This window comes from Phyllobates terribilis, unplaced genomic scaffold, assembly GCF_046119375.1.
Source record: "Phyllobates terribilis strain yellow unplaced genomic scaffold, ASM4611937v1 Scaffold_636__1_contigs__length_917067, whole genome shotgun sequence".
Taxonomy (NCBI): domain Eukaryota; kingdom Metazoa; phylum Chordata; class Amphibia; order Anura; family Dendrobatidae; genus Phyllobates; species Phyllobates terribilis.
This window is the reverse complement of record NW_027363396.1, coordinates 257,156-277,573: the sequence shown is the minus strand read 5'-3', so window position 1 is coordinate 277,573 and position 20,418 is coordinate 257,156. Positions and strand designations below refer to the sequence as shown.

At 48.8% G+C, this 20,418-nt stretch overlaps 8 non-coding genes and 3 pseudogenes across 8 annotated transcripts; all 11 read left to right on the top strand.

Annotated features, from left to right (window-relative positions):
* Positions 1-274: 274 nt before the first annotated feature.
* LOC141234220 (U2 spliceosomal RNA) lies at positions 275-465 on the top strand. The gene has a single exon (XR_012300203.1). It is a non-coding gene; the product is annotated as a U2 spliceosomal RNA (small nuclear RNA).
* Positions 466-1,580: 1,115 nt separating this feature from the next.
* Positions 1,581-1,771, top strand: LOC141234219 (U2 spliceosomal RNA). Its single transcript, XR_012300202.1, has one exon. It is a non-coding gene; the product is annotated as a U2 spliceosomal RNA (small nuclear RNA).
* A 1,115-nt stretch (positions 1,772-2,886) lies between these two features.
* On the top strand, positions 2,887-2,978 carry LOC141234653 (U2 spliceosomal RNA; annotated as a pseudogene).
* A 796-nt stretch (positions 2,979-3,774) lies between these two features.
* LOC141234596 (U2 spliceosomal RNA) lies at positions 3,775-3,957 on the top strand. The gene has a single exon (XR_012300554.1). It is a non-coding gene; the product is annotated as a U2 spliceosomal RNA (small nuclear RNA).
* Positions 3,958-5,072: 1,115 nt separating this feature from the next.
* LOC141234626 (U2 spliceosomal RNA) lies at positions 5,073-5,150 on the top strand (annotated as a pseudogene).
* Positions 5,151-10,715: 5,565 nt separating this feature from the next.
* LOC141234515 (U2 spliceosomal RNA) lies at positions 10,716-10,909 on the top strand. The gene has a single exon (XR_012300492.1). It is a non-coding gene; the product is annotated as a U2 spliceosomal RNA (small nuclear RNA).
* Positions 10,910-12,021: 1,112 nt separating this feature from the next.
* On the top strand, positions 12,022-12,212 carry LOC141234218 (U2 spliceosomal RNA). Its single transcript, XR_012300201.1, has one exon. It is a non-coding gene; the product is annotated as a U2 spliceosomal RNA (small nuclear RNA).
* Positions 12,213-13,327: 1,115 nt separating this feature from the next.
* On the top strand, positions 13,328-13,516 carry LOC141234153 (U2 spliceosomal RNA). The gene has a single exon (XR_012300138.1). It is a non-coding gene; the product is annotated as a U2 spliceosomal RNA (small nuclear RNA).
* Positions 13,517-13,742: 226 nt separating this feature from the next.
* Positions 13,743-13,926, top strand: LOC141234510 (U2 spliceosomal RNA). The gene has a single exon (XR_012300487.1). It is a non-coding gene; the product is annotated as a U2 spliceosomal RNA (small nuclear RNA).
* Positions 13,927-15,070: 1,144 nt separating this feature from the next.
* On the top strand, positions 15,071-15,186 carry LOC141234630 (U2 spliceosomal RNA; annotated as a pseudogene).
* A 514-nt stretch (positions 15,187-15,700) lies between these two features.
* On the top strand, positions 15,701-15,900 carry LOC141234521 (U2 spliceosomal RNA). Its single transcript, XR_012300498.1, has one exon. It is a non-coding gene; the product is annotated as a U2 spliceosomal RNA (small nuclear RNA).
* The last annotated feature ends 4,518 nt before the right edge of the window (positions 15,901-20,418 follow it).

The window sequence follows — 20,418 nt, the reverse complement described above, 5'->3', positions numbered from 1 at the left end:
TCCACCCCACCCCCCGCCTTAATTGGTTCTCCTCCCTTCCAACGGTGTTGAGGCGGGTGGGAACAGCAGGGGGTGAAGGTGCTGTGTTTAAAGAGGTGGAGTTATGCAGATCTAAAACGCGTGGATTGCAGCAGCAGCAAGCCGAAAAGTGCAGGCATGTAAGGGATCTAGAGGTTGACAACATGTCTTCTTAACGGGAGTCCAGGAGCTCATCTCCACAAATGGACTTTTCAGGATCCTTGGGTGGCTCCGTAGTTTGAAACCAATTCTGGTTATCGCTTCTCGGCCTTTTGGCTAAGATCAAGTGTAGTATCTGTTCTTATCAGTTTAATATCTGATACGTCCCCTATCTGGGGACCATATATTAAATGGATTTTTAGAACAGGGAGATGGAAAAAGAGCTTGCTCTGTCCACTCCACGCATTGACCTGGTATTGCAGTATCTCCAGGACCGGTGCACCCCTTCTTTAATGCAGTTTCTAAAATCAGAAAGAATTGAATTCAATGTTTTTTGTTCATTTTGCTTGTTTGTCGGATTTTGGGATGGACTCTTTGGCTTTGCTTTTCTTCTCCTCATTGGATTTTTCATGTTCAAAGTTGCAGAAGCCAGATTACAAGCTCATTTTGGTTCAACTTCAGCAACTGTGCATTGCATTGCCATGTAATGTGATGCAATGCTATCTTTCTAGCTCTCCCTTTTTACTTCCTTTTGGATAAACAGACATATTAGGCAAGCATTTTGGAGCTTTCACCTAAATAACTACAGGTGGTGAGATAAGCTGCACAATATAATTGACCTTTCAGTATATTGTTGCACACACACCATCTATTTAGCAAATGCCCTTGTTATCAACAGCAGCCTTTTAAACTCACCTGAGCTAACAGGTATGTGCGCTGGTTACTCTGCTGTGCTTAAAATTTCTTTTTTGGTTTGCTACAATGCCTTTTCTGAAACGTTGTCTCCTTCTGCTGGAACACTGACTTCTTTCATTTAATGCCTGCAGACTATAAAAGAGAACCCAACCCAAAAAGTTTGGTTGATTAGTCTGTGGCATTCTGTTAAACTGTTGCTTATGGCGGTCTCTGTGAGCTTCTCAGCGACATTCAGCCAGCCAGGTATCCTGCCTGCAGTAGATGGAATGTGGCAATGGAACGCTGGCTGCGCGTGTCATAATAGGCTCTGAGCCTTTATATACCTGTGCACAGCAGCAGCCACCTTCAGTCTGCTGCTGGACAGCCAGCAGCAGCAGCAGCAGGAGAGGTATGTAATCAGGAGCCCTCCTGCTAAGGGTAGACAGCTGCTCGTTCCACCCCACCCCCCGCCTTAATTGGTTCTCCTCCCTTCCAACGGTGTTGAGGCGGGTGGGAACAGCAGGGGGTGAAGGTGCTGTGTTTAAAGAGGTGGAGTTATGCAGATCTAAAACGCGTGGATTGCAGCAGCAGCAAGCCGAAAAGTGCAGGCATGTAAGGGATCTAGAGGTTGACAACATGTCTTCTTAACGGGAGTCCAGGAGCTCATCTCCACAAATGGACTTTTCAGGATCCTTGGGTGGCTCCGTAGTTTGAAACCAATTCTGGTTATCGCTTCTCGGCCTTTTGGCTAAGATCAAGTGTAGTATCTGTTCTTATCAGTTTAATATCTGATACGTCCCCTATCTGGGGACCATATATTAAATGGATTTTTAGAACAGGGAGATGGAAAAAGAGCTTGCTCTGTCCACTCCACGCATTGACCTGGTATTGCAGTATCTCCAGGACCGGTGCACCCCTTCTTTAATGCAGTTTCTAAAATCAGAAAGAATTGAATTCAATGTTTTTTGTTCATTTTGCTTGTTTGTCGGATTTTGGGATGGACTCTTTGGCTTTGCTTTTCTTCTCCTCATTGGATTTTTCATGTTCAAAGTTGCAGAAGCCAGATTACAAGCTCATTTTGGTTCAACTTCAGCAACTGTGCATTGCATTGCCATGTAATGTGATGCAATGCTATCTTTCTAGCTCTCCCTTTTTACTTCCTTTTGGATAAACAGACATATTAGGCAAGCATTTTGGAGCTTTCACCTAAATAACTACAGGTGGTGAGATAAGCTGCACAATATAATTGACCTTTCAGTATATTGTTGCACACACACCATCTATTTAGCAAATGCCCTTGTTATCAACAGCAGCCTTTTAAACTCACCTGAGCTAACAGGTATGTGCGCTGGTTACTCTGCTGCGCTTAAAATTTCTTTTTTGGTTTGCTACAATGCCTTTTCTGAAACGTTGTCTCCTTCTGCTGGAACACTGACTTCTTTCATTTAATGCCTGCAGACTATAAAAGAGAACCCAACCCAAAAAGTTTGGTTGATTAGTCTGTGGCATTCTGTTAAACTGTTGCTTATGGCGGTCTCTGTGAGCTTCTCAGCGACATTCAGCCAGCCAGGTATCCTGCCTGCAGTAGATGGAATGTGGCAATGGAACGCTGGCTGCGCGTGTCATAATAGGCTCTGAGCCTTTATATACCTGTGCACAGCAGCAGCCACCTTCAGTCTGCTGCTGGACAGCCAGCAGCAGCAGCAGCAGGAGAGGTATGTAATCAGGAGCCCTCCTGCTAAGGGTAGACAGCTGCTCGTTCCACCCCACCCCCCGCCTTAATTGGTTCTCCTCCCTTCCAACGGTGTTGAGGCGGGTGGGAACAGCAGGGGGTGAAGGTGCTGTGTTTAAAGAGGTGGAGTTATGCAGATCTAAAACGCGTGGATTGCAGCAGCAGCAAGCCGAAAAGTGCAGGCATGTAAGGGATCTAGAGGTTGACAACATGTCTTCTTAACGGGAGTCCAGGAGCTCATCTCCACAAATGGACTTTTCAGGATCCTTGGGTGGCTCCGTAGTTTGAAACCAATTCTGGTTATCGCTTCTCGGCCTTTTGGCTAAGATCAAGTGTAGTATCTTTCGAAAAGGCGGTTTTGGATGTTGGCTGCCCTAGTAGATTGATACATTATGCACACTGGGGTTTAGGCGCTTGTTAGTACGCCAGGTGGCTAATATAGTCATCTGGTGGAAAGCATGGCCCCCCAGGATCGACGCCATTGGGCCGGGGAAGATCGAAAGCCCGAAGTGTGAAGTGCCCCACGAGTGGTGACCCTGGGGTGCCTCAACTCACTGGGATTGGGAACCCCACTTGAGTTTATGGCACATTTGCACTAGCACTTCAATATTTCTTTCTTCACACACACCCTTATTCCGGGCCTTCTGGCCTTAGGATGGGGAATTTTTCAATTCCCGGTCGAAGGTCCGGGCAGTATTATACTGTGAAACCTTCACTATTTATTTAATTTTTTTGTCACTGTGTGTCCACTTTTTCACGTGTGTCCACGTCCTTACTAGGATTTTGTCGGGATGCGGTTCCCTTACGGGTTCCTCTCTTGGCAGGTCTAGGGGGGGAGTGTGTGGCCATCAGGTTCCGCTCCCCCCTGAACCCCCCTGGCTCTCCTCTTTCTGGAGGAGAGCGTTGTTGTCTCCCCTCCTCCGGGAGGGGAGCACAGTCTTTGGCTCCCAGTGCCTTGCTCGGGTGAGAACTCGGGCAGGTGCTGGGGGTAAGATTGGGTCGCCTCTGGCTCCGGCTGGAGGTGGCTATTTGTCCCTGTTCCTCGCTGTGGCCTTCTGGCTCGGAGGGACGGGGAATGGTTTGGGGGACTCTTCTCCTTTTGGAGAGGGTTTCAAGAAGACCAGCATCCTAGTGCACTTTTTTTGTGGCACTTGTCACTTTTTTAAGCGCACTCGGGTTTTGTACACGAATTCGGGCTTTCGAAAAAAAAAAAAAGAAAATCTGTTCTTATCAGTTTAATATCTGATACGTCCCCTATCTGGGGACCATATATTAAATGGATTTTTAGAACAGGGAGATGGAAAAAGAGCTTGCTCTGTCCACTCCACGCATTGACCTGGTATTGCAGTATCTCCAGGACCGGTGCACCCCTTCTTTAATGCAGTTTCTAAAATCAGAAAGAATTGAATTCAATGTTTTTTGTTCATTTTGCTTGTTTGTCGGATTTTGGGATGGACTCTTTGGCTTTGCTTTTCTTCTCCTCATTGGATTTTTCATGTTCAAAGTTGCAGAAGCCAGATTACAAGCTCATTTTGGTTCAACTTCAGCAACTGTGCATTGCATTGCCATGTAATGTGATGCAATGCTATCTTTCTAGCTCTCCCTTTTTACTTCCTTTTGGATAAACAGACATATTAGGCAAGCATTTTGGAGCTTTCACCTAAATAACTACAGGTGGTGAGATAAGCTGCACAATATAATTGACCTTTCAGTATATTGTTGCACACACACCATCTATTTAGCAAATGCCCTTGTTATCAACAGCAGCATTTTAAACTCACCTGAGCTAACAGGTATGTGCGCTGGTTACTCTGCTGCGCTTAAAATTTCTTTTTTGGTTTGCTACAATGCCTTTTCTGAAACGTTGTCTCCTTCTGCTGGAACACTGACTTCTTTCATTTAATGCCTGCAGACTATAAAAGAGAACCCAACCCAAAAAGTTTGGTTGATTAGTCTGTGGCATTCTGTTAAACTGTTGCTTATGGCGGTCTCTGTGAGCTTCTCAGCGACATTCAGCCAGCCAGGTATCCTGCCTGCAGTAGATGGAATGTGGCAATGGAACGCTGGCTGCGCGTGTCATAATAGGCTCTGAGCCTTTATATACCTGTGCACAGCAGCAGCCACCTTCAGTCTGCTGCTGGACAGCCAGCAGCAGCAGCAGCAGGAGAGGTATGTAATCAGGAGCCCTCCTGCTAAGGGTAGACAGCTGCTCGTTCCACCCCACCCCCCGCCTTAATTGGTTCTCCTCCCTTCCAACGGTGTTGAGGCGGGTGGGAACAGCAGGGGGTGAAGGTGCTGTGTTTAAAGAGGTGGAGTTATGCAGATCTAAAACGCGTGGATTGCAGCAGCAGCAAGCCGAAAAGTGCAGGCATGTAAGGGATCTAGAGGTTGACAACATGTCTTCTTAACGGGAGTCCAGGAGCTCATCTCCACAAATGGACTTTTCAGGATCCTTGGGTGGCTCCGTAGTTTGAAACCAATTCTGGTTATCGCTTCTCGGCCTTTTGGCTAAGATCAAGTGTAGTATCTGTTCTTTTAAGAACACAAGAGCTACGATCTACACTTGACGAGAGCGATCGAACTCGGAAGGAGAAGAGCTTCGGAGCCCAGCTGACATCAGAGAACGAAGGCGGATATCGGTGGGAGGAAGAAGCTCTAAAGAATCCAGAAGAAGACGAAGACTCGGAGAAGAATCGGGCTGTCCTGTGGAATCTTCGAGGAAGAAAATCATCGAGACAAAGACCTTTCGGGGAATTTGTCCAGAACACGACGGGAGAAGAATCTGCATAGCTCCACCCATTCCGGGAAGAGTTCCAGATCCAGCTCCAAGAAGTAACTGCAGGAGGAAAGCCATGGCAAGCGCTGCGAGGAAGGCCGAAAAGAAGAGCCTGGAGCTGGGGACAGCCAGGAGGGCCCAGCCAGGAGCCGATTCTGACCCCAAGGACTCTGCCTCCACGACTGGCCAGCAGAAGGGACCCCAGAAGCCCCGCCACGAAGCTCCAGCCCTGGAGCCATGGATGCGGCAGACGGTGGCCCTGAAGCTGAAGGAAGTGGATGGGAGGGTGCCGGACATGTCCTCGGACGTGTTCTGCCAGAAGATGCTGCTGGATCGAGGCTTCTCCAGGTCGGACACCCTCAGCATCCAGACCTTCTTGACGGGGATCTTCTTCGTCACCTTCGCCACTGTGAACACCTGCAGGAGGTTCTGGGAAATGGTAAGCGCAAAAGGACCGGATAATTCTTTCTCTGCCTTTACAGGTAGCTGCCCTATCCAGAGGGATGAAAGGAGGATCACGGTCTCCATGCGCAACCCGCACACCCCAGGCCAAGACATCTGTACCTTCCTGAGACGCTTCTGTTTGGTTGTGAAGGAACCCTCTCACATCCTGAATGGACTCGGCTTCTGGACAGGTAAGTGGTCGGTGACCGTTAGACTTCACAGGGACCTGGCGTACTCAGACGGACTTCGGCACCTGCCCCCGACATTCTCCCTGGGCAACTCCTACGGCCTCATCTATTACCCGGACATGCCGCGGAACTGCAGGAGATGCGGCAAGAACGGCCACGAGATGAAGGACTGCAAGGAGGATGCCTGCAGGATTTGTCGAGTGACGGGACACAGCTCGAAGGACTGCCCGAAGAAGACGTCCTGCAACCTGTGTGGGCTGGCGGCTCATCTGTACAAGGATTGCCCCAGGCGTGAGAGATCCTGGGCATCGGTGGTTGCGACGACCCCAGCTACGGAGGACAAGGCCCCGACGACCAGGCCTGTGAAGGTCAAGGACGCGACGACCAAGGCCCCAGCGGCCAAGGCCGAGACGACCAAGGCCAAAGCGGTCAAGGAGTCGGTGGCCAAAGCCCCAGCGACGGTCCCAGCAGCTCCGAAGCAGAAGAAAAAGTCAAAGGAGGGTAAGAGTTCTGTCACCCCTCTCTCGATCCCTCCCCCTGCCACCCCCGTCCAATCCCCCCCCCACCCCGGCCACCCTTGCTGAGGATTCCACTTCCTCTTCCTCCTTCCCCTACTCCTCAGCAGGTGTCCTTTCCCCTGCCCCGGCAGCCACTCTCCCTCCTCAGACCATGGTAGCGGTGGAATTAACCTTTCCTCCACCCGCCGCTATCTATTCCGAGGAGGATTTTCCCCTTCTTGTCTCCCCAGTTCCAACCCGGGGAAAGAGGAAGGTGGAGGACAGCCCTGCTACTGAATCCTCCAAAAAGAAGATTCTGGATTTCGTAGGCGAAAAGGAGGATACCCTCCCTGAGCCAGAAGAGATGGAGCACATGGTTGAGACCCTGGTGGCCGAGCCAGAAGAGGAGGAACTGGTGGTCGCCGAGATTGAGGCCGCGCTGCTTGACCAGATGGAGGAAGAGGGCCTGCTGGTGATCCCGTCACCAGCAGTCAACACCGACGAGGGACCACCCGACCGGAGTGGTAACTAAGGTGTATTGCCTGCGCTAACTTTTTCTTTTTTCCCTACATGATGGCTAATATTAACTTATTTTCCATTAATGTCAGGAGCATCAAGGACAAGTTCAGACGTCAGACTATTTATGCCTTCCTTACTTCCCAGTTGTGTGATGTTTATATGTTGCAGGAATGTTCCCTTCCCTCCTCTAGGTCCTTCAAACATCTGGCCAGGGAGTGGTCCCACGGTCCATCCTACTGGTCCGGTGGGGGTGACTGCAAGTCTGCGGGGGTCGCAATTCTGATCAGGGGGGGCGCATTCACGCTTGAGTCCGTCCAGGAGCTCATCTGCGGCAGGGCTCTTGTTGTAGATGGCAACTGGGCGGGAGAACCTGTCAGGTTCATCAACGTGTATGCGTCCCCACTGAAGAATGAGCGTTTGGAGCTTTTCCAGACCCTGCGGCTTCAGCTTGCCACCAGCAGGACCTTAGTGATGGCCGGGGATTTCAACTGCCCCATCGAGGAGGACGGTCGTAGTTCTGGCACATCTGCCAAGTTGGACATCACGTCCAAGCTGCTCATCGAGATGGTAACCGAGGCCTCTCTTCAGGACGTGGTGGGCTCCATGGGGAGAGGCTCCACGAACTATTCGTGGAGCCGACCCGATGGCTCACTCCGCTCCAGGATTGACTTTGTGTTCACCTCTCGGGCAGTCAGGCAGAGTAGGCACTCGATGGTCTCCTGCTTCTTCTCCGACCACAGAGCCATTCACTTACAAGGTGTCCTCGGCGACGGTTTTCCGTCCGGCCCCGGCTCCTGGAAGCTGAATTGTGCTCTGCTGGCTCAGGATGAAGTCGTGGAGGAGCTGAGAGCAGCCTACGCAATGTGGCAGTCCTACAAGGGTAGCTTCCAAACAGTCTCTGATTGGTGGGAATATGTTAAACTTGAGTTTCGCTGTTTCTTTCAGGCCAAGGGTCGACAACAGGAGTGTGAGAAGAGGAGGGACTTCAGAGGGCTGCAGCGCGAGCTGCGGTCGCTGCAGGACCTTCTTCACTGCGGCTGGGACGTGAGGGAGGAGCTGGAGGAGACCAAGAAGAGCCTGAAAAGGCACTTTGAGGAGGAGTCCAAGCGAATCATCTTCCGTTCCAAAGTGGAGAATCTGGAGAAGGGTGAGAAATGTAACTCATTCTTTTTCAGGAAACTTCATGCCGGTCACACGCCCCTGAACGAGCTGCGAGACGAGAGCGGAAACATGCGACGTGGGAAGGAGGACGTGATGAGGGTCGTCAGCGACTTCTACAGCGAACTCTACTCCCACAAGACTACCGACCCCGACACTGCTGATAAGTTCCTGTCAGGTATCACTAACCATCTTGATCCTGCAGGCACGGCAGCCTTGGACAAACCTCTGATGGTGGGCGAATTGCTCTCTGCCGCTAAATCCTTTAGGACCGGCAGGACCCCGGGCAGTGATGGTCTTCCAGCGGAGCTCTATGTAGCGCTGGGAGACCTCATCTGTCCGGACCTGTTGGACCTGTACGAGGAGATGGTGGTGGAGGGTAGAATGCCTCCATCTTTGAGGGAAGGAATGGTCACGATCCTGTACAAGCGGAAGGGAGAGAGGTGCGACCTGAGGAATTGGCGTCCCATCACTCTGCTCAACGTGGACTACAAGATCCTGGCCAAGACGATGGCGACACGACTTAAGACGGTCATCGGACGGATCATCCACCCGGACCAGACCTGCGGCATCCCTGGACGTCGCATCGCAGACAGCCTCGCTCTCGTGCGGGACACGGTCGAGTACATCAAGGTCCGCCGCGCACACGCGGCCCTGGTCTCCTTGGATCAGGAGAAGGCCTTCGACCGGGTTTCCCACGAGTTCATGGGCCGAGCTCTGCACCGGTTAGGTTTGGGTAACATGTTTTGTTCGTATGTCCGTCTGATGTATTTTGATATCCACAGCTCGGTGTTGGTGAACGGCTGGAAGACTGACCCCTTCCCTGTCCTCTCTGGGGTCAGACAAGGCTGACCTCTATCACCTCTTCTTTTTGTTTGTGTTATAGAACTCTTCGCAGAGGCTATCCGGCAGAATGGAGAGATCAGAGGGATCACCGCACCGGGTCCGGGACGACACGAGGTCAAGTGCTCGCTCTACATGGACGACGTCACCGTCTTCTGCGCTGATCGTGGTTCAGTCGACGCCCTCGTCCAGACGTGTGAGAGGTTCGGCCGGGCTTCAGGGGCCAAAGTCAACTGCAGGAAGTCGGAAGCCATGCTCTTCGGGGATTGGCAGCCGGCCTCCTCCGCCCCCTTCCCCTTCAACATTCAACCGGATTTCCTCAAGGTGCTGGGAGTCTGGTTCGGGAAGGAAGGAGCGGCCCTCAAGTCCTGGCAAGAACGCTTGGCCAAGGTGAAGCAACGGATCGGACTCTGGAGCCTCAGACACCTCACTTGTGAGGGTAAGGCACTCGTCCTGCGTAATGAGGTCCTGCCCGTCTTGCAGTACACGGCGCAGGCCTGGCCCCCACACGTCACTGTGTGCAGGGCCATTACCAGGACAGTGTTTCACTTTGTCTGGGGATCCAAGATGGACAGAGTCAGGCGGGCCGTCATGTACAAGGAGCCTCGCAAGGGTGGGAAGGGCGTTCCAGATATCCCCACCCTCCTGCGATCCTCTTTTGTGTGTGATTGTGTCCGCCGGACTTTGCAAGTCAAGAATGGCTCCGCGGGCAGGTCCATGTCTCGCTTCTTCCTGCTTCCTCTTTGGAGGCGACTCGGCTGGGACAAGTGGGACAGCTCCTTCCCCTACAACTGGACGACGCCATGGTTCTACGGAGACGTCGTTCGATTTGTGGGGGAGCATCAACTGGAGGGACTCAAGCCCGACTTGTGGAAGCCCAAAACTATCCACAAGCTAATCAGAGCCAAGGATGACGTGGAGAACATCACAGGACTTCACCAGGACACGCTGGAGACTGTGTGGACAAATGTGTCGTCTGACAGGCTGACCAACGGGCACAAGGACTTGTCGTGGATGGCGATTCAGGGCGGACTGCCCGTCTGGTCATTCATGCATGCCCGGAACCTGTGCAAGACCCGGTACTGCCCAAGGTGCCCCTTCGTGGAGGAAACATCTTTGCACACTTTTTGGGACTGCGGATTTGCACAGCGCCTATTGACTGCACTTGAGGACGACCTGAGGAACTCTGTCCCCAGGGCGAGCCTATCGCACCATTCTGTGCTTTACGGACTCTTCCCTGGGGTTCATACCGTCGGAGCCATCCAGGAGGCTTGGCGCCTTATGAACTGCTTCAAGGATGCCCTTTGGGTCGCCAGGAACCGGCTCATCTTGAGGAGGGAGAGGATGTCCATCCAGGACTGCCGCAGGCTGATCCACAGCCTGCTCAGAGACTATTCCATCATGGACGGTCCGGAGGACGAGGACGAGGACTAAACCCCTCCTCCCCCTCTCCCCTTATGTGTCTTGTCTTTCAATAAAGCTTCGGGCCTGTGATTTTCCCCTCCCCATCCCCTTTTTCCCAATCCCCATCCCTTATCACGGTTCGTCGTACTGTATTGATTGACATGCTTTTTCTTTAAGATTGAGTGTTTTGTGTAGCATAGGGGTGTGATGTGTCTAGTTAGTGCGTCGTATCCTCATGCTATGTAAATATGATGTAGAATTCTGTGTGTACTGGGCTGCGGCACTGTACACTGTCTGTTAACTTATTTTTTGTGCTAATAAAAGATATATTCAATCAAAAAAATCTGTTCTTATCAGTTTAATATCTGATACGTCCCCTATCTGGGGACCATATATTAAATGGATTTTTAGAACAGGGAGATGGAAAAAGAGCTTGCTCTGTCCACTCCACGCATTGACCTGGTATTGCAGTATCTCCAGGACCGGTGCACCCCTTCTTTAATGCAGTTTCTAAAATCAGAAAGAATTGAATTCAATGTTTTTTGTTCATTTTGCTTGTTTGTCGGATTTTGGGATGGACTCTTTGGCTTTGCTTTTCTTCTCCTCATTGGATTTTTCATGTTCAAAGTTGCAGAAGCCAGATTACAAGCTCATTTTGGTTCAACTTCAGCAACTGTGCATTGCATTGCCATGTAATGTGATGCAATGCTATCTTTCTAGCTCTCCCTTTTTACTTCCTTTTGGATAAACAGACATATTAGGCAAGCATTTTGGAGCTTTCACCTAAATAACTACAGGTGGTGAGATAAGCTGCACAATATAATTGACCTTTCAGTATATTGTTGCACACACACCATCTATTTAGCAAATGCCCTTGTTATCAACAGCAGCCTTTTAAACTCACCTGAGCTAACAGGTATGTGCGCTGGTTACTCTGCTGTGCTTAAAATTTCTTTTTTGGTTTGCTACAATGCCTTTTCTGAAACGTTGTCTCCTTCTGCTGGAACACTGACTTCTTTCATTTAATGCCTGCAGACTATAAAAGAGAACCCAACCCAAAAAGTTTGGTTGATTAGTCTGTGGCATTCTGTTAAACTGTTGCTTATGGCGGTCTCTGTGAGCTTCTCAGCGACATTCAGCCAGCCAGGTATCCTGCCTGCAGTAGATGGAATGTGGCAATGGAACGCTGGCTGCGCGTGTCATAATAGGCTCTGAGCCTTTATATACCTGTGCACAGCAGCAGCCACCTTCAGTCTGCTGCTGGACAGCCAGCAGCAGCAGCAGGAGAGGTATGTAATCAGGAGCCCTCCTGCTAAGGGTAGACAGCTGCTCGTTCCACCCCACCCCCCGCCTTAATTGGTTCTCCTCCCTTCCAACGGTGTTGAGGCGGGTGGGAACAGCAGGGGGTGAAGGTGCTGTGTTTAAAGAGGTGGAGTTATGCAGATCTAAAACGCGTGGATTGCAGCAGCAGCAAGCCGAAAAGTGCAGGCATGTAAGGGATCTAGAGGTTGACAACATGTCTTCTTAACGGGAGTCCAGGAGCTCATCTCCACAAATGGACTTTTCAGGATCCTTGGGTGGCTCCGTAGTTTGAAACCAATTCTGGTTATCGCTTCTCGGCCTTTTGGCTAAGATCAAGTGTAGTATCTGTTCTTATCAGTTTAATATCTGATACGTCCCCTATCTGGGGACCATATATTAAATGGATTTTTAGAACAGGGAGATGGAAAAAGAGCTTGCTCTGTCCACTCCACGCATTGACCTGGTATTGCAGTATCTCCAGGACCGGTGCACCCCTTCTTTAATGCAGTTTCTAAAATCAGAAAGAATTGAATTCAATGTTTTTTGTTCATTTTGCTTGTTTGTCGGATTTTGGGATGGACTCTTTGGCTTTGCTTTTCTTCTCCTCATTGGATTTTTCATGTTCAAAGTTGCAGAAGCCAGATTACAAGCTCATTTTGGTTCAACTTCAGCAACTGTGCATTGCATTGCCATGTAATGTGATGCAATGCTATCTTTCTAGCTCTCCCTTTTTACTTCCTTTTGGATAAACAGACATATTAGGCAAGCATTTTGGAGCTTTCACCTAAATAACTACAGGTGGTGAGATAAGCTGCACAATATAATTGACCTTTCAGTATATTGTTGCACACACACCATCTATTTAGCAAATGCCCTTGTTATCAACAGCAGCCTTTTAAACTCACCTGAGCTAACAGGTATGTGCGCTGGTTACTCTGCTGCGCTTAAAATTTCTTTTTTGGTTTGCTACAATGCCTTTTCTGAAACGTTGTATCCTTCTGCTGGAACACTGACTTCTTTCATTTAATGCCTGCAGACTATAAAAGAGAACCCAACCCAAAAAGTTTGGTTGATTAGTCTGTGGCATTCTGTTAAACTGTTGCTTATGGCGGTCTCTGTGAGCTTCTCAGCGACATTCAGCCAGCCAGGTATCCTGCCTGCAGTAGATGGAATGTGGCAATGGAACGCTGGCTGCGCGTGTCATAATAGGCTCTGAGCCTTTATATACCTGTGCACAGCAGCAGCCACCTTCAGTCTGCTGCTGGACAGCCAGCAGCAGCAGCAGCAGGAGAGGTATGTAATCAGGAGCCCTCCTGCTAAGGGTAGACAGCTGCTCGTTCCACCCCACCCCCCGCCTTAATTGGTTCTCCTCCCTTCCAACGTTGTTGAGGCGGGTGGGAACAGCAGGGGGTGAAGGTGCTGTGTTTAAAGAGGTGGAGTTATGCAGATCTAAAACGCGTGGATTGCAGCAGCAGCAAGCCGAAAAGTGCAGGCATGTAAGGGATCTAGAGGTTGACAACATGTCTTCTTAACGGGAGTCCAGGAGCTCATCTCCACAAATGGACTTTTCAGGATCCTTGGGTGGCTCCGTAGTTTGAAACCAATTCTGGTTATCGCTTCTCGGCCTTTTGGCTAAGATCAAGTGTAGTAAACCCCAGAAAGACTTGGCTTCGTAGCACGCCGCACCTTTGCCAATCATACTTTCTGAGCAACCCCCCCTATTCCTGGCCTCCGGGCTAGGAAGGGGAATTTTTATAAACCCGGTCGGAGGTCCGGTCAGCTTTGGGCTGAGAAACCAACACAGGCTCCAGCTCCACTAGGGTGGCAGCCTAGATGGAAGCTGGGAGCACGAAAACGGCTCTTCTCCGGCTTCGGCTAGGGAGAGCATCGGAGATCCCTGACCCTCGCTTTGGCCTTCTAGCTCGGAGGGATGGGGATGGTTTATTGGGGACCCTCTCCTCCAGGAAGGGTCCACATGAATCCTCGCCTCGTGCGCTGTTTTGGTGTGACTTCGGTCACATTTTTCAGTGCCTTGGATGCAGCTTCAATCAAAAAAAATCTGTTCTTATCAGTTTAATATCTGATACGTCCCCTATCTGGGGACCATATATTAAATGGATTTTTAGAACAGGGAGATGGAAAAAGAGCTTGCTCTGTCCACTCCACGCATTGACCTGGTATTGCAGTATCTCCAGGACCGGTGCACCCCTTCTTTAATGCAGTTTCTAAAATCAGAAAGAATTGAATTCAATGTTTTTTGTTCATTTTGCTTGTTTGTCGGATTTTGGGATGGACTCTTTGGCTTTGCTTTTCTTCTCCTCATTGGATTTTTCATGTTCAAAGTTGCAGAAGCCAGATTACAAGCTCATTTTGGTTCAACTTCAGCAACTGTGCATTGCATTGCCATGTAATGTGATGCAATGCTATCTTTCTAGCTCTCCCTTTTTACTTCCTTTTGGATAAACAGACATATTAGGCAAGCATTTTGGAGCTTTCACCTAAATAACTACAGGTGGTGAGATAAGCTGCACAATATAATTGACCTTTCAGTATATTGTTGCACACACACCATCTATTTAGCAAATGCCCTTGTTATCAACAGCAGCCTTTTAAACTCACCTGAGCTAACAGGTATGTGCGCTGGTTACTCTGCTGCGCTTAAAATTTCTTTTTTGGTTTGCTACAATGCCTTTTCTGAAACGTTGTCTCCTTCTGCTGGAACACTGACTTCTTTCATTTAATGCCTGCAGACTATAAAAGAGAACCCAACCCAAAAAGTTTGGTTGATTAGTCTGTGGCATTCTGTTAAACTGTTGCTTATGGCGGTCTCTGTGAGCTTCTCAGCGACATTCAGCCAGCCAGGTATCCTGCCTGCAGTAGATGGAATGTGGCAATGGAACGCTGGCTGCGCGTGTCATAATAGGCTCTGAGCCTTTATATACCTGTGCACAGCAGCAGCCACCTTCAGTCTGCTGCTGGACAGCCAGCAGCAGCAGCAGCAGGAGAGGTATGTAATCAGGAGCCCTCCTGCTAAGGGTAGACAGCTGCTCGTTCCACCCCACCCCCCGCCTTAATTGGTTCTCCTCCCTTCCAACGGTGTTGAGGCGGGTGGGAACAGCAGGGGGTGAAGGTGCTGTGTTTAAAGAGGTGGAGTTATGCAGATCTAAAACGCGTGGATTGCAGCAGCAGCAAGCCGAAAAGTGCAGGCATGTAAGGGATCTAGAGGTTGACAACATGTCTTCTTAACGGGAGTCCAGGAGCTCATCTCCACAAATGGACTTTTCAGGATCCTTGGGTGGCTCCGTAGTTTGAAACCAATTCTGGTTATCGCTTCTCGGCCTTTTGGCTAAGATCAATCGCTTCTCGGCCTTTTGGCTAAGATCAAGTGTAGTATCTTTTGAAAAGGCAGTTTTGTCCTTGGGCTGCCCTAGTAAATTGATGCATATTACACACTGGTTTGGTGCACTTGTTAGTACGCCAGGTGGCTCATAGAGTTATCTGATGGAAAACATGGCCCTCCAGGATCGAAGTCACTAGGCTGGGTAAGTGTGAGGGCTTTGGAGCAATGTGCCCCAGGAGTAGGCGCCCTGGTGGGAGTCCAAGCTTACTGGGACTGGGAACCCCAGAAAGACTTGGCTTCGTAGCACGCCGCACCTTTGCCAATCATACTTTCTGAGCAACCTCCCCTATTCCTGGCCTCCGGGCTAGGAAGGGGAATTTTTATAAACCCGGTCGGAGGTCCGGTCAGCTTTGGGCTGAGAAACCAACACAGACTCCAGCTCCACTAGGGTGGCAGCCTAGATGGAAGCTGGGAGCACGAAAACGGCTCTTCTCCGGCTTCGGCTAGGGAGAGCATCGGAGATCCCTGACCCTCGCTGTGGCCTTCTGGCTCGGAGGGATGGGGATGGTTTATTGGGGACCCTCTCCTCCGGGAAGGGTCCACATGAATCCTCGCCTCGTGCGCTGTTTTGGTGTGACTTCGGTCACATTTTTCAGTGCCTTGGATGCAGCTTCAATCAAAAAATCAAAAAATCTGTTCTTATCAGTTTAATATCTGATACGTCCCCTATCTGGGGACCATATATTAAATGGATTTTTAGAACAGGGAGATGGAAAAAGAGCTTGCTCTGTCCACTCCACGCATTGACCTGGTATTGCAGTATCTCCAGGACCGGTGCACCCCTTCTTTAATGCAGTTTCTAAAATCAGAAAGAATTGAATTCAATGTTTTTTGTTCATTTTGCTTGTTTGTCGGATTTTGGGATGGACTCTTTGGCTTTGCTTTTCTTCTCCTCATTGGATTTTTCATGTTCAAAGTTGCAGAAGCCAGATTACAAGCTCATTTTGGTTCAACTTCAGCAACTGTGCATTGCATTGCCATGTAATGTGATGCAATGCTATCTTTCTAGCTCTCCCTTTTTACTTCCTTTTGGATAAACAGACATATTAGGCAAGCATTTTGGAGCTTTCACCTAAATAACTACAGGTGGTGAGATAAGCTGCACAATATAATTGACCTTTCAGTATATTGTTGCACACACACCATCTATTTAGCAAATGCCCTTGTTATCAACAGCAGCCTTTTAAACTCACCTGAGCTAACAGGTATGTGCGCTGGTTACTCTGCTGCGCTTAAAATTTCTTTTTTGGTTTGCTACAATGCCTTTTCTGAAACGTTGTCTCCTTCTGCTGGAACACTGACTTCTTTCATTTAATGCCTGCAGACTATAAAAGAGAACCCAACCCAAAAAGTTTGGTTGATTAGTCTGTGGCATTCTGTTAAACTGTTGCTTATGGCGGTCTCTGTGAGCTTCTCAGCGACATTCAGCCAGCCAGGTATCCTGCCTGCAGTAGATGGAATGTGGCAATGGAACGCTGGCTGCGCGTGTCATAATAGGCTCTGAGCCTTTATATACCTGTGCACAGCAGCAGCCACCTTCAGTCTGCTGCTGGACAGCCAGCAGCAGCAGCAGCAGGAGAGGTATGTAATCAGGAGCCCTCCTGCTAAGGGTAGACAGCTGCTCGTTCCACCCCACCCCCCGCCTTAATTGGTTCTCCTCCCTTCCAACGGTGTTGAGGCGGGTGGGAACAGCAGGGGGTGAAGGTGCTGTGTTTAAAGAGGTGGAGTTATGCAGATCTAAAACGCGTGGATTGCAGCAGCAGCAAGCCGAAAAGTGCAGGCATGTAAGGGATCTAGAGGTTGACAACATGTCTTCTTAACGGGAGTCCAGGAGCTCATCTCCACAAATGGACTTTTCAGGATCCTTGGGTGGCTCCGTAGTTTGAAACCAATTCTGGTTATCGCTTCTCGGCCTTTTGGCTCAGATCTGTAATGGGTCTAGTCATTTGGCTGTCTGTGCGTTAACTCTTGGCCCTGTGGCATCGCCATTTTATGGCTTAAGCCACTTGCTGCTATAAGGAGTTGGCCAGTAGACACGACTAGCGATAATGGGACGCATTCGATACGCTGGGCCCGGTGAGGCTCGAGTGAAGTTTGGAATCCAGATTGATGTGGAAGAAGGCAAAGAAGGAATCTTTACCCTCAGCTTCGTGGTGAAGGAGATTTTGTTTGGACTCCTTGAAGTGAAGAAGGAAGAAATCTTGTGCCTCCAGCAATTCAAAAGCAAGTATAATCTTGTATTTACTTCTATGGCTGTTTGCAACAATTTCTATGATTGTTTGAAAAAGAATCTGGACAATCAATATTTGGATGGGCTGACTTTTGTCATCTTGTATTGCTCCAAAGAGGTACCTCTGACTGTTTTCATGTACAACCCACATGTGGACTTGGCTTTGATTTATGCCTTTCTAAATAGGCACTGCTATATTACCAAGGTGGCAGTAAAAGTCATGAATGAGGAGGAACTATGGACCGGTAAATATCGTTTCATGGTCAAGTTCCGGGAAAGTCCTGATGAACCAGGGGGTATACATTATCCTCCATCAAATTTTTCCATTGGGAGTGAGCGGGGTTACCTGTTCTTCCCCAATGCGCCCAGGTTTTGTCGTCATTGTAGGAGGTATGGCCATACTCAGGAAGCATGCGACATCAGACAGATTATTTGCAGGAAGTGCAATGAGGTGGGTCATTCTTCCAATAATTGCAAAAATGAAATAGTCTGTAACCTCTGCGGAGAGAAGGGGCATGCCTTCAGAGACTGTATATTCCATCCTGGTTCATATGCGGGGGCAGCGGGAAGGGGAAGGAGAAGAAATGAATCTCCTGCACCCACAGCTACAACTCCGACTGCTCCAACTCCGACTGCTCCGATATCTACTCTGGCTTTCCTGGATGAGGAGGAGGCTCGGGTTGCTTTTCCAGAACTGGTTCGTGTGAATGTAAGAGGAAATATGGAGCTGGCACCTGAGCCACCGGTGCAGAGGGCCGCGTCTGTGGCTTCAGATGTCAGTGAGTCTGAGACGATAACTGATGATCGTATAGGCATGGAAGTGGCCCCGGTGGAGGATCTGGAGGCTGAAATTCCAGACATGATGGTTACATTGCAAGGGGAAGAGGAGTCTGATCTGACCAGAACACCGCATGTGGCCTGGAGCGATGTCGTTTCTGACCTTGAGGAGGAGGGAGGTCAGGGGGACTTTGACCCCCAGCGGCGGGATTATAGTTCAGATGAAGATGGAGGCGCTTCAGTGAAGAAAAAGAAGAAAACTGAGCCATCCTTTTCCCCTTTAAGTGACTGCAGTGTGAGTCCAGCCCGGGTGTACCCTACTGCATCCGATCCCCAAGATGTATCTTTTTTGGGGGAAGGCACAAACTACGATATCTGCACGTCCAGCGTCCTACCCCCAGAAGGGTTAGGATGATGTACAGGTGGGCATGTTGTCGTGACCTGCCACATCAAATTAATAGATGGGTGCCCAAGTTGCTCTCAGCATCTTGTCGCTAAATGTTCGGCTGATTAAATCTGAGTCGAGAAGAGTGGCAATTTTGGACTACTTGAGCAACTTGGATGCGGACGTATACTGTGTCCAGGAGTGTGGGATCTCCGATCCCTTAAGTGAAAATGCATGGCCTTTAGGTCAAAGTGTGTGGTCTGGTTCTGTATGTAATAAAAATTGTGGGGTAGGTGTTTTGGTGAAGGGTTATAGTGTTAAGATAGAAAGTTACATGGTGGTGGAGGCGGGGAGGTGTGTAATATGTGAGTTAAATTGTAGGGGGTGGAGGGTTAGGGTGGTAAATATGTATGCACCAATAGATAAAGGGGAGAGGCTGGAAATTTTTGAGAAATTATGTTTTTTTTTATCTGGCAAAATGCCAATAATTTTTGTTGGAGATTTCAATTGTGTGACGGAGGGGGATAAGATGGATGTTACAGGTAAAAGACTCAAGAGTCTTGTGGCGGATTTTTCCTTACAGGATGCTGCGGAAGTTTTTTTAGGTAATCCACCTCCTGCGACCTATAAGGCCGACAGGGGAGGCATAGAGTCTAGAATAGACCGTATCTTCTTTTCTTCACAAAATGTTATTTGTAGGAATTTCCAGCAGGAAGATGTTCCCTTCTCTGACCATGTGTGTTTGAGGGCACGTCTAGAAGGTAAGATTTCCTTTGTATATGGTGGTGGCGTGTGGAAACTTAATGTGCGTTTGCTGGAAGATAATAGGATCATGCGTGATTTTAGGCGAATGTATGTTAGGTGGAGGGATAAAAAAAGTGATTTCAGGAATGTGCTTGAGTGGTGGGACTGGATGAAGAGTGAGATTGTTTTTTTCTTTAGAAAAAGGGGCAGGAGGAAAGCAGCAATGAATAGAGCAAAATTTAATGATTTAAGCTCTAGACTGGAGTGGCTGAGGATGTTAAGGATGATTGGAGTGGATGTGGATGTTTTGATGTGTCAAGTGAAAGAAGAGATTAAGAAATATATTGAGGGTAAAGGGAAAGAAATTATTTACCGTTCTAAGATTGAACATTTGGAGAAAAATGAGAAATGCACAAGGTTTTTTTTCAAAAAAGTTTTTGGGAAGAAAGTAGATATGGATGAGGTGGTGAATGGTGATGGGGTGTGTGTGAGTGGGGAGGATGTGATGCAGGAGGTGGTGTTGTTTTATAAGGAGTTGTATGGGGAAAAATGGGTTGATGATAGGATGTTGACTGATGCTTTGGGGTGTTTAGAAGGTTGTTTGGGTGAGGATGAACGTGAAATATTGGATGATGTAATTGTGTTGGATGAAGTTAAAAAAGTGGTGATGTCTGCGAGTAAGAATAAAACACCTGGGAAGGATGGACTGCCCGTGGAGTTATATGTTAAGGAATGGGACACGATGGGAAATGACTTATTGGAGGTGTGCCAGTATATGTTCACGGAGAATATGTTGAGTGAATCTATGAGAGATGGGGTGGTGGTTTTGGTTCATAAGAAAGGTGATAAAAAGGATTTGGGGAATTGGAGGCCAATCACCCTTTTGAATGCAGACTATAAGGTGTTTAGTAAATTGTTGGCTAGCCGGATGCGGGAAGTGATTGGCGGTGTGGTGGATGAAGACCAAGTGTGTGCAGTGCCTGGGAGAAGTATGACTGAAAATTTGGTGTTGTTGCGTGATGTGATTGGGGATTGTATGAGTCGTAAGCAGAAATGTTTGTTGTTTTCGGTTGATTTTGAAAAAGCTTTTGACCGTGTGTCACATAGCTTTATGTTTAAGGTTTTGTCTAAGATGGGTTATTCCAGGAATTTTGTAAACTGTGTTAG